The 13,915-nt window shown below is 34.9% G+C and overlaps 1 long non-coding RNA gene across 1 annotated transcript; it reads left to right on the forward strand.

Annotated features, from left to right (window-relative positions):
* Positions 1-5,875: 5,875 nt before the first annotated feature.
* LOC131928190 (uncharacterized) lies at positions 5,876-8,100 on the forward strand. The gene is made up of 4 exons (XR_009383739.1): positions 5,876-5,976; positions 6,435-6,625; positions 7,259-7,397; positions 7,941-8,100. It is a non-coding gene; the product is annotated as an uncharacterized LOC131928190 (long non-coding RNA).
* The last annotated feature ends 5,815 nt before the right edge of the window (positions 8,101-13,915 follow it).

The raw sequence follows: 13,915 nt of genomic DNA on the forward strand, positions 1-13,915 counted from the left end.
GTTTTCATAGCGCTGTAGCCCATGAACCTTGCCCGGGTCACGTGACGGATTGTGACGGTCTGCCGGCACTGGCCGTGGCTGTGTGCCACACAACTGGAGGACACACATTTTCTCAATGCATTCTTACGCTTTGGTTTCCAGAGAAAATGTATAATGTACACCGGTCGATATCAAATAACAGGCACGTTTGCACTTTCCTGGAATCTGTTATAACATACTCAATACTGCTGAGCTAGAAAGGTTGCACACACACACATACACACATATGCACGCACGCACGCATAGACATATAGGTTATATATATATATATATATATATATATATATATATATATATATATATATATATATATATATATATATATATATATATATATACATATAACAATAAAACAATACATGTAGCGCCCCAAATGGTTGAGACTACAAGACATAGTAGAGGGCATACAACTACCAGTGATATCTTTTCAAGATAGGCCACATGCGAGCATTGTCGATTATAACTCTAGCGATTCTAGCTTTTTAAATAACTTTAATTAAACATTTAGAAGTAATTAGTCAACAGAGGTAATGTACTGTTATCGAACAGACAACAACATTTCTGACAAACACGATTAATAGAACAGTTTCAATAAACAATGGCTGCTTTATCTTACATAGACCATAGTAAACACTGCTATGGCACAATTCAGATAAAAAAAAGTGTTGCTAAATTAATCATATTTAAATGTTCAACATGTTTTTAATATTTTTATGAACGTAGAATTGAAAAAAATTTGTTCGAATTTCTTATGATTATAACCTTGCTAATACATTTATACTTTAATTTAAATTTAATTTAAAACATAATAATATTTTGGTTAATATTGTTTTCATTTAAACAAATTTCTATTGATAAAAATAGTAATTCACATAATTGTAAATAAAACTATAGATTAAAAAAAATATTTTATTAAAAAAAAAGTTATTTTATATTTAATTTCGTTCTAAAACATTGACAGAATGTATACTATGAAGAAATTGTGCAAAATGTAATTACTTCAATTATATTCATATTTCGAGCGGTGTTTTATTATATATGGAACATTTGAAACATTATAACATGTTATTATTTGATATATAATTTAAAAATAAAAGATTGATAAAATAATGTAAAAAAATTACAAGTGGCAAATTTTTAGACTAAATATAAATATAACATACAAGTATAAGTGTTGCAGCTTTGGAAGTATTTTCAGAGAACACACACACACACACACACACATATATATATATATATATATATATATATATATATATATATATATATATATATATATATATATATATATATATATATATATATATGTATATATATATATATATATATATATATATATATATGTATGTATATATAAATATATATATATATATATATATATATATATATATATATATATATATATATATATATATATATATATATATATTGTGCAATTAAAGTAACAATGCAAGCAAACCATTTTCGGAAAGACACAATACACGATAAAACACATAGCAAAACAATATGCATCACTTGCAGTAAAGGGAAGTAACAAAAACAAAAAAAAATCGGCTAAAAAAATCATAAATCTGTCATATGTTTTCGTTATGAGTAAAAATTTTAATTTATATATTACATTGTTTTTTACTTATAAATACGACAGAAAACAGATATTTTTAAAATTTATTTTATATGTATATTGTCTGTTTGTCTAATTCTTTTTAAAAAACTTTAACCGAATTGTTAGAAGTTTCGCCTTAATAGCCTACTGATTTCCACTTGTTTCAATTAATACACTGTGGAAATCAAATAAAGTTTACAGTTTTTGCCTGGTTATGGTTCTGGTTGATATTCTGTGTCTTAGTTGCTTGAATAGGCAAACATGATATTGCATACAATAGCAAAGGCATTCGAAGATTTTCTATATGCCGCAGCAGGATTTGATTCATGCATTATTTAAGGTAGGGGGTTGTGTTAGCGATTGACACACTGTAGCTTTGAAGGAGTCGAACAATTGTTAAAGTTTATATTTTTTATGCTGTATTTGTTTCATAAATTTTTCTATCTCGTGAAGAGGAGATAAGCGATGGAAGCTTTAATGAATGCAAATGGGATTTAAATAGCACACAGCTAATTTACAAACTTGAGGCATCGCGAGGCGGATGCGGACCGCACCGGGTGACACATTGGGGCAGGGGGTGACAACAAGACACAAATCGCAAATTATATAGAAGAAAAATGCTTTCTACTGTTCGACTATTTATTATTTAGAGTTACCAAGCCTTTTTTAAGTACAAATTGATAATCACGACAAAAGGTGGGCGGGGGGGGGGGGGTGGAGGCTGACGAGAAAACACCAACTGTAAAATTTAGAAGTTTACTGAGAAAATGTTTTGTCGATTACTTTCAAACACCACTGATAAGTCAATCAACGATCGGGGTAGGTTTATATGCAGTAGGCCTACATATATTAAAATTAGAACGATAATAACGTTTGATTAAGCCAGATTTGAAAATTGAAATGTAAATTATTTGAAACTTTAATTTTTTTTAGGAATGACCAAGAAGTTTCTGCTAAAGTGCTGTACTACTCCTTGCACAGTTCGGTGCCAGTCACGCCATTGTTTGCACACCTGACACGTGCATCCACACACCTTGTCCCAAAACGACAGCGGAGACTTGCAAAAGGAAATTTGTAGCCAAGGGCGGCTACTGTGTATGCTGTGACCTCAGTCTGTGTTTCCTGAGTAAGGGGAATTGATCGCCTTTTTAGAAAGCTGATTCACAGAATATGTGATATCAAGCTGAGAATGTTTTTTTTTCTTTACTTTAAATTTATGTTTTCTATAGATTTTTAAATTGCGCAAACATTTTGAATTTATTATAAAAATAATTGCAGTTTATCATCCATGATATCAAATCTCGACTAAAATCACAATATCTATTTAAGTTTCGTACTTTTCCACAGGTGAAATTGTACCCTGAAGACGTCGGGTGATTTTTAGAGCTACGCTAAACTTAAATTTTTAAATAAGACAAACAAAATATTCATAGAATTAAAGTGATTAAATTATCACACTGGTAACAATAACCTACAATACATTGCAAAGTAGTCCAAGTTCTTTTTTCTTTTTGTTTTTAAGTAAGAAAACGCTTGGCAGTTCTACGTGCTCTTATTTTCCGCAAATTTTTATAAATCTTAAGTATTTTATTCTATACTAATCTATTAAAAAAATAGTAGTCTAAAGTATCAATTAAACAACATGTTCTCATCTATGCTATTATAACTTGATTCAGACACATGAAACAAATTTAGAAAGATAAAACACAATTCTCCCTAGAACCTGGAGAATCCTGCATCTCTAAGCTGCTACGAGGAATTCCAAGCACGCGAATATAGTTGAGGTGAGTGCAAATAAAAACCTATTGGTAGGCTTCAAGTTGAGCTCATACAGATTGGTGGGCTTCAAGTTGAGCTCAGACAGTTTGGTGGGCTTCAAGTTGAGCTCAGACATTTTGGTGGGCTTCAAGTTGAGCTCAGACAGTTTGGTGGGCTTCAAGTTGAGCTCAAACAGTTTGGTGGGCTTCAAGTTGAGCTCAGACAGTTTGGTGGGCTTCAAGTTGAGCTCAGACATTTTGGTGGGCTTCAAGTTGAGCTCAGACAGTTTGGTGGGCTTCAAGTTGAGCTCAGACAGTTTGGTGGGCTTCAAGTTGAGCTCAAACAGTTTGGTGGGCTTCAAGTTGAGCTCAAACAGACTGGTGGGCTTCAAGTTGAGCTCAGACAGTTTGTTGGGCTTGAGTTCAAACAGTTTGGTGGGCTTCAAGTTGAGCTCAAACAGTTTGGTGGGCTTCAAGTTGAGCTCAGACAGTTTGTTGGGCTTGAGTTCAAACAGTTTGGTGGGCTTCAAGTTGAGCTCAAACAGTTTGGTGGGCTTCAAGTTGAGCTCAAACAGACTGGTGGGCTTCAAGTTGAGCTCAGACAGTTTGTTGGGCTTGAGTTCAAACAGTTTGGTGGGCTTCAAGTTGAGCTCAGACAGATTGGTAGGCTTCAAGTTGAGTTCAAACAGTTTGGTGGGCTTCAAGTTGAGCTCAAACAGTTTGGTGGGCTTCAAGTTGAGCTCAAACAGATTGGTGGGCTTCAAGATGAGTTCCAATAGAAACAGTTTGACGGCACAAAAGTAAACACCTAAAGTTAACAAATTGAGAGACTAAATCTTAATGGCCTAACCAAAAAATACAACAAAACCTGTTAATGATACTAGTCAGTAGCGTACGCAGGGGGGGAGCAGGGGGAGCGGCCGCTCCCCCTCTGGCCATTTTCAGCCAAGTGGCGCCTTTTTGGAAACTTATATATATATATATATATATATATATATATATATATATATATATATATATATATATATATATAATACATGTATATAGAACGTGCTAAAAATTCGGCGCCTTTTTTTGCTCATTTCGCTCCCCCTACAACGAAAACCTGGATACGCCTCTGATACTAGTGATTGATTGCGTTCCAGTATAGTTGAATTAGCCATAGTAGAGACTGTATAGGCTTTTTTATGGCTAAATTGTCATATGTTACTATTATCACAGATATACCACAATTACATACATATACATACTGACACGAAGTCATACTTTCACATGTAAACACATATGTATACGTTGGTGTATATATATATATATATATATATATATATATATATATATATATATATATATATATATATATATATATATATATATATATATATATATATATATATATATATTATACATTTATAAAACGATCTAGCTTCTGCAAATGCAATTTACTGGGCAGGTGGTAAGTAATTGTGTTGTCAAATAAATTGCAAATGCAATAAAAATTTTAATTTGCTAGGAGCTTATCTGCAAAGTCGGATCACATTTTTCTTGAAATAACATGGACATGGAATAATTGTTTTACCGTACATTGTAAATTCAAAGATACAAGTGCCTGTGTTAAAGTTCCATTTAAATGAGACCCGAACGAATTCGGTAAATTAAATATTTTTTAATTAGAGTTTAAAAAATATGTGGTTGGTTAAATGACGATAACAGGTAGATTTTAATTACATCAGGACATTATCCAACGTGTACGTCACATTTTATTTGTTCAGACATTCAGGTAGCAAATATTCAAGTGAGATTCAGAGATTCATCTGACCCTCCCCCCCCTAACTCCCCCCCCCCCCCTCACCTCACACACTTTGTCTTTAGGCCAGTGCTTTTTCCCTGTATTTTTTCCCCGTGGGGTGGGAGGACTATATTTTCGAGAAGGGAGGATGGGCACTGATACAAATAAAATATTCTCTATTTAAATAACGTTTCATTCAGGAGGTGGGGTTAGTAATGTTGTGACTACTAAAGAAAAATCGAAAACGCCGAAATTAGAAACATCTTTCAAGAAAATTAAATAATTTAATTAATACGTGAAATATCTAGTAATTTTTTTTAATGTAGCAGATTATAAAAAAAGTAGTTCGGCCACAAGGGGAAAGCTTATTTTTTAGCAGTGTTTCTTGATGTTATCGGGAGGGGGAAAGGAGTGGCGGAATAGATCTTCCGGGGTGGTTGGGGGAGGGTGGGGGGTAAAGTATTTCACAGTTTCATTAATTGAAAAATTAATTCATAATGTAAGTCATATGTTTTAAATGAGCAGAGAGTCGAAATACATTAAAAAAAGTATTTTTAACAACAAATTTGGAAAAACAATAATTGAAAAGATAAAATTAATTTTAGCTGTCTCTCATGCGTACAGAAAAGTATTAATGCTCTTTAAACATAAGTCTACGCCCCTGATAATGTTTTTGCTAAAAGGCTATTACTAAGCTAATCGTTTGCTGCATTTAACATTTTGCCACGAGGAACTTCAGTAGCAGTCATTTTCTGTGCCATTTTAGACGCTGTGTTATAATCTTCCAACAAGTAAGTCTTAAGGTTTTTAAATCAAACTACCTTATCAATACACAAAAATACATTGCTTGAAATTTTACTATAGTTACGATATTACTGTTTGTTTGAAATTACGATAAGATTTTTGAGCTTTGTATGATTGCACTAATATGCGTTGCACAAGTTAAAACACAACAGATGTTATGTATCTAATTATTTAATTCTGTAATTGTTGATTTGTAACCAGTGTTTCTTTCAGATATTTTTCTCTCGGGGGGAGGGGGGCCACTTGAAACAACATGATAAGAGTTTTTTCACTTCTTGATGTATTTTTATTTATTATAGTAACACAAAAGTTGATTACAAATGACGATGGGTTCTAACATGCATTGCTAATGAAGCTGGATTTTGTTAGCTGAACCATAATGCTATTTTTTCGAAATATATTGCAAAACTTATCTTAAATTATTTCAACATTGGTTTATTTTAAGCATGAACAAGATGTTTCTGTGTGTTCTGGTATCATTCCTGGCCCTTTTCGGCGCCTGTCATGCCATTGTATGTACACCAGGCATATGCAATACAATGCCTTGTACCGATGTGACGGCGGACGTATGCAACGGGAAAATAGTACCCAAGGGCGGTTTCTGTGGATGTTGTGACGTGTGCAGGACTCTTCTCAGTAAGGGAAAATAATTTATAATTATGGTTTTTTAAATCTAGTTAATCCGATAAAATACGATACACGATATGTTTTAACGTAGCCCAATGCTGTCTGAGTTTTTCTTTCAGGTAATTTCGTTTTGTTGTCATTTATTTTCAAAACACACACTGTTGTGATTTGCTTTCATTGAGGTCATAAAAAACTACACAGTTCTTTATCTTCCACGTTCTTAGTTTTATTGTTGGAAAAGATTTCCCCAAACAAAATTAAGTATACGTGTCAACTTGTTAAACGCCACTTAGGCCGTTGACTCCGAATTCAGCCTGCTTTTCTTTCTGGATTTTTTTCTAAAAAGTTTCTAAAAGCACTTTAGACACTATTGATGTAATGTATTGCACGATCCGTTTATGAAGATTCGGAATTCTAGCTAGTTCAAAATACTGTGCTGAGTTTTATCATACATTGAAAGTCGTTGTGAACCCTTCCCTAAATCTAATTGTCGGCAGATCTTAGCCTCTATTAAGTATTTAAATATATTTTCTCAGCTAAACTACTCCAAAAGATTATCTGCAAGAAAAAAAAAAGAAAAAAACATCTTTTCAACTACTAGCAGTCGATACAGAAAAATGAAATAATATCAATTATCTTTAGAACCAGGTGACGCCTGCAGTCCTCTGGTGCTGGAAGATCCAGCTTGTGCCGTCTGCCCTGATGGGTTCGTCTGCGACCCAAATTCACTCACCTGCAAACCCGTACTTGTGTCGTAAATGTAGGTTCCAAAGGAATAAAGGTGAGTTGGAATAGAACAACGCTGACAAGGTGAGTTCAAGTAGAAGATTGGTGGCCTTAAAGGTGAGTTCAAATAGAAGATTGGTGGCCTTAAAGGTGAGTTTAAATAGACGATTGGTGGCCTTAAAGGTGAGTTCAAATAGAAGATTGGTGGCCTTAAAGGTGAGTTTAAATAGACGATTGGTGGCCTTAAAGGTGAGTTCAAATAGAAGATTGGTGGCCTTAAAGGTGAGTTCAAATAGAAGTATGATGGCCTTAAAGGTGAGTTCAAATAGAACAATAATGGCCTTAAAGGTGAGTTTAATTAGAAGTATACTGGCCTTAAAGGTGAGTTCAAATAGAAGAATGGTGGCCTTGAAGGTGAGTTCAAAGAGAAGTATAATGGCCTTAAAGGTGAGTTCAAATAGAAAATTGATGGCTTTAAATGTGTATGGTTTTTATTCAAAAACACAAATTAACTGTTTGAATGTTAATGAATTGTTAATTTGACCAGTTAAATAAGTGTACCTGACTTACATGTTAATTAGAATCTAACTTATTTCAGTACTTGGGCCACAGCAGAATGAAAAAAACTTTGGATATGATTTAGAATGTAACAACCTGGTAGTTACAGCATCCACACAGACTAGAGAAATTGTAAAAATATTTAGTACTATTTCTGTTGTTACGTTTGATTATCATTAAAAAGATTCAAGTGCACAGAATTTGTTTGTAATATTATTTTATTTGTCAATGAAAAAAGTTCATTAAAAAATAAAACATAACCATTGTGTGAGACGGGGAATTTAAGTACATATACCGATGGCAAAAGCTTTCCAAACAACTCTGACCAAGACTGGTCTCTCCATCTGTCCCCAGGTGTATCCAATCGTCTTGGTGTCCTCTTCCAGGTCACGTCTCCAGGTCTTCCTTGATCTGCCCATTTTCCTTTTGCCCTGTCTTGTTATGCTGGATGTTATGATGTATGTTTAATCAGGGTATGTTGGTGCGAACGAATGTTGGGGGGAAAGATATAATGAACGCATGGGACGATGACACGGAGGAAAGATGATGACATTTTGGGTACAAACTGGTTGCTTTGTATTGTGTGTGAGTTAGTTCTAGTCTTGATCGTCTTAGTGGAAGGGATGTGTGTGACCTATGTGACTCAGATGGGAGGGTGAATTCGTGAGACGTACATTTGGACGGTAATTAAAAGCAGAATCGATGAGGCCAGTAGTTTAATAAATATTGGAACGAAAAAAAAACATATGCATCAAATCGATTAATTGTCGCCTGTGTCGTTGATATATGTAAAGGCATAACGACGGCCTATGGTTGTGGTATCCTTACATGGTAGTGGTATTCTCAAATGGTAGTGGTATTCTCACATGGTAGTGGTATTTTCACATGGTGGTGGTATTCTCAATCGGTAGTGGTATCCTTACATGGTAGTGGTATTCTCAAATGGTAGTGGTATTCTCACATGGTAGTGGTATTCTCACATGGTAGTGGTATTCTCACATGGTAGTGGTATTCTCACATGGTAGTGGTATCCTCACATGTTAGTGCTATTCTCACATGGTAGTGAATCAAGTGGTACAACCCTTCCACAGACTCTACACTGGATACAGGCTTTCTGTGTGTGTGACCATTCCGTCTCCGTTTTCTCTGGAGGGCCTCTACGTCAGCTCGCATTTGATATGTCTGTCGCTATAGTACCTCGTTTCTAGTGGTTGTAGGCAAGCGTGTATTCTTGGTAGCAATTACAATAATAATAAACAATAGACATCATATACATATTTACATATGTACACATTCAGCTCACAGACATTTGCAAATGTATACGTGTGTTAATAAATGGGTGTTGATGTATGTGCGTGTATTTGTGTGTATTTATGTATATATGTATGCATGCTCGTATTTATGTATTTTTGTATTTATGAGTATATGTATGTGGTTATATGTATGTATGTGTGTATATGTATTTGCACCTGTATGTCTGTATGTGTATGTGCGTGTATGTGTATGTATGTGTATATATATGTCTGTATTTATGTATTGGTGTATGTATGTGTATGTGATTATGTGGGTATATGTATGTATGCATGTGTGTATGAATATGTGTGTATATGTATGTGAGCGTAAGTATGTATGTGTATTGTGATTCAGCTTATGTTTGCCAATGCACCAGAAAAGCAAACGAGATAACACATCAGGTGTTTCTTAATGACCATGCCAGGTAGACATGTTCGATTTAATACCTACTCAATTATTCTCTATCGCTAAACTAGATAAGTTTTCGATTACCTCAAGTCTTATTACAACAAATCCTTGTGCCACTCAAGTCTTTCATTTCAGAAATAATAGAGGTAAATTGGAAATAGAGTAGAAGTTAACGGACATATCAATCAACGCTAGGGCCTTTGTGAAATTCTCATCTGAACAGTCATGTTACTAAGTTAACTTCATACTTTGAGTAAATGTTGACCATGTAATAACTCAGATTTGACCAATCAACACATAAGTTACATTTTCCACATTAGTTTTTGGCCTGTGTGATAAGATCTATCCACTTCGCAAAAAAAAGAACAAAACAATAAAATAAAAACAGCTCGAAAAGTTGAAATATAATATATAGAATACAGCTAATAAATAGAGTGCATGATATACAAAAAGTAATAAGAAATATATGGTAGTCATATATTACACATTTCTACGATGCATTTGCTACAGTTCGTTGCATTTTAATTTAAAAATGGTGTACCACATTTATGACTAAATTATATTGTTGTCTTTTTCAGCGCGCGTTTCTCTAAAGTGAAAACTTCTGTTGTTATAATTATAGTCTGCGATTGTAAACCTTTGAAGTGGGCCCCGATGAGTTTAGAGTTAACCCAGTTGCATTTTTTTATGAATGAGAGACCTCAGCACTACTGATATTTATCTTAAAATTTTATTTAAACTTTACCACACACACACATACATTCAGACACACACACACACACGAACGAAAGCACGCAAACACACACGCATACACACACACACAGACACACACACACGGAATCATAGTATGGCTGGATCAATCGTGCCTATTGAACAATAAAATATAAAAGATCCACCTAATAAATTTAGGTCTTATATCATGTCCACCCCAACTTTAACATTTATCATAATAAAAGAAACGTATTGATCCGCTCGTGTTATGTACCAAGCTGAATATTTTAACATAAATCTATTCACCTTTTTATATCGGCTACAAACTTAGTTGGGATTTACTCGACGTTGTAACTTTTTTTTATAGCCTTTACAAATTCAAATAATATTTTTTGTATGCCTGTTATTAGGCTAGCGATACTGGTTATGTCAGCAGTCACCCAGGTGGAGGTGGGGGGGGGGGGGGTAAAATTTGATTTATAGACACGTGTACACGTGAACAGCTGGTATTTATAATAAAGTATGTTCACGTGTTTGAAACTTTGAAAACAAATGGACATAAGCTTGTGTTATGTTACAAACATTAAAATATTTAAAACATTGTTTTTTTATTGTAAAAACCAATAATTACACAGTAAAGCGAAGTTTACCATGGTCTGTAAAAAAAAAAACATTTGGGAGGGGGATAGGGGCTAAAAAAATCGGTCCGCATCGGTCGTGGGGGTGGGGGTGGGTTGGGGTGCGGGGGAAGTGTTAATCCGAATTTGTCGCTCGCGAACAAGGTGTCTAAAATTATATATTTTCTTTTGTGCTGACTCCATCAATCGATGACTCCTTAATTGTCAGGCAGGCTTAAACCAGTTATCCTAATGAAAATACCACTCAGTAACACATAGTAAGTACTTTAAGTACATCTAAATTCAAATAATGCATTTCGAAGACAGCACTAATAATGAAATACAATTACGCCGCAAAAACGACACGTAATAGATTTTAGTCGATTACTTGTGGTATAAATCCTAGGTTAATTGTTATAAGATAAAAATCTAATAAATTTAACTATAGTATTACAAATAAAAAGACATTGTTAAATGAAAACGGACAAATGGTTAGTTAGTTGTTAATGCTAATATTTCTAACACGTGACGAAAGTGTTGGTTGCGAGACGGACTTTCCTTTCGTCATTTCGCGGTAGAACTATTTCCGTCTTTCTTCTGAGAAAGTGACGTAATAAATCTTTCATCGAATCGTTATGCCATTCACGTTTTTCAAACTGTTTATAGCTGTTATAATGCTGAAGTATTAATTGCTAATTCCTGAATCTGAATTTTTTCCCCCACCAGAGGCGTACCTACTTAGTGGGGTAGTGGAGCGGTCAACTCCGTGGGTGGGGGTGGGGGGAAAAGTTATCAACTTTTGTGTAAAAAGTAAAGTAAAGAATCCTCGTTAGACATGAGTTAGGTACATATCAGAGCTGGGTGGTACATTTCAGTGAAATCAACACGGAACTGAACTTAAGACTTTTAGGTTAGTAGTCTAGCGCTTTGGCCAAGCGGTACCTCATACTTAAAATGACGTCATACCTCAGTCCAGAGGGGGGGGGGTGCGGACCGCACCGGGTGACACCATTTAGGCGGGTGACACCAAGGCAAAAAATAGCAAGATATATAGAGAAAAACTTGAGGGGGGTGCAAATCGAAAGTTTGAGGGGGTGGGGGGGGGGGTGCAAATCGAAAGTTTGTCCCCGGGAAGAGTCGCTACGCCTCTGAGGGGGTGACACTATTAAGTGCCGCACCGGGTGACACCCGACCTCGCTACGCCACTGTCTCAGTCTACCATCTCTCTCAAAATGTCACTGAAAAGATTATTTCCAGTCTAAATTATATACTGAGTTCGATCAACATTGAGTAGGCTATATAGATCAATAATATTACAATTTACATAATAAATAAAGTTTACCATAAGGCTAAAATTCAGTTTCTGGCATAATTTCAAATGTGTGTTGTAGCTGTTGTGTGACAGTGACAGACAACACCCCCTAATCCATTTAGTAGGCCTGTCTTATTAGAAAGTAAGCGATGGAGCAAGTAGAATTGTAAGCACACCAGGATGCCCAACAAAGTATTAATTTTTTTTTGTGAATATCAATTATAAAAAACACATCTTACCAGAACAGAAAATAAAACTATTTTTAAAAAAAAATTTTTCCTACCTACAATACAAAAGGGGTTAATAATTTGCATGAGCTTTGGTTAGTATTAGAATCAGTGTTTCTTCCAGGCATCTCTTCAGGGGGGTTGGGAATTAGAAAAAGTCTACCGCCCCCCCCCCCCCCGCTTATATATATATATATATATATATATATATATATATATATATATATATATATATATAAGAACGGAAACAGGCTCATTTTTAACTACCAGCCACCCCCGGTATTGACAACTTGGATACTCCCTTGGTGGTTCCTCAACCAATAGCATTTTACTTCCTGATCCCCACTCTATAAAAAAAAAAGTAATGCCTAAAAATTCTTAACAACGAACGAAACAAGTCGTAACAATCAAGTAACTGGTTCTAACTTATGAAGCTGATCATGGAATTCAAATCTTTGACGAAGCTTTACGTGTTTGCAACTAGCTGCTTGATTGTTTCGACTTTAGCAACTAACCAGGTTTTTCAACACAAGGTTTGCTAAATACTTTTCTTTATTTATTTTTTGTTACTTTTTACTATTACAGATTTTAATATTAAAGTTTTAAAAGTAAAAGTTTTAAAAGCTCTAATTTGAGTGCTCTACAACTAGGCCACTAAAAATATGTTTTTATTCCAATATCAAGCGATGTGAGCTACGGTCACGAATGGAGAAAGACTACTGTATTGGCATGACAGCGTTAGACAATTATTTAGAAGAGCTGGAATCGGATCAGTCAGCTGAATTAGAGCCTTTTTCAGAAGATAAAGAAGATAGGTAATAGTTTTAGTATTATATTGAATGGTTCAGGTTTAAGAAGATGGGTAATACTTTTAGTGGCATATTAGCTGGTTCATTGATCTTCTTTTATCTTTGTTCTTAATTCTAGTACTGGAAGGGATTCCATTCAACACAATTGAGAATTAAATGTCATATTGTTATGCGTCATTGAGGCCATTGGCTACGATTTCAGCCTGCTTTTCTTTTTGGATTTGCTTTCATATCCTTTGTCCAACCAAGAACAACAAGGCAGCAGTAGTTTGATTTTGGAGTTGTCTCTCATCGAAGAGTTGCTGTACCCCGCTGTCGAGCCTCAACTGGCCGAGGGTTGGAACTCGAGATTATTTGACTCGACCACACTAGTTTACTGACACAAATACAGTGAAAAATGTTTTGCCTTCTAGCAAATACACATGTAAACCTATAAATATATTCTTTCTTGAACTGTAGGAAGCTAAACTCTAAACAAAAAATTGCTGTGACTGACAATTATAATTACTAATCCTCAGGGGCGTAGCGAGGGGGGGGGGGGCGGGGGGTGCGGACCGCACCGGGTGACACCATTTAGGGGGGGTGACACCAAGGCAAAAAATAGCAAAATATATAGAGAAAAACTCGAGGGGGGTGCA

This window comes from Physella acuta, unplaced genomic scaffold (assembly GCF_028476545.2).
Source record: "Physella acuta isolate Inbredline_101_S28 unplaced genomic scaffold, ASM2847654v3 ptg001473l, whole genome shotgun sequence".
Classification (NCBI taxonomy): Eukaryota; Metazoa; Mollusca; class Gastropoda; family Physidae; genus Physella; species Physella acuta.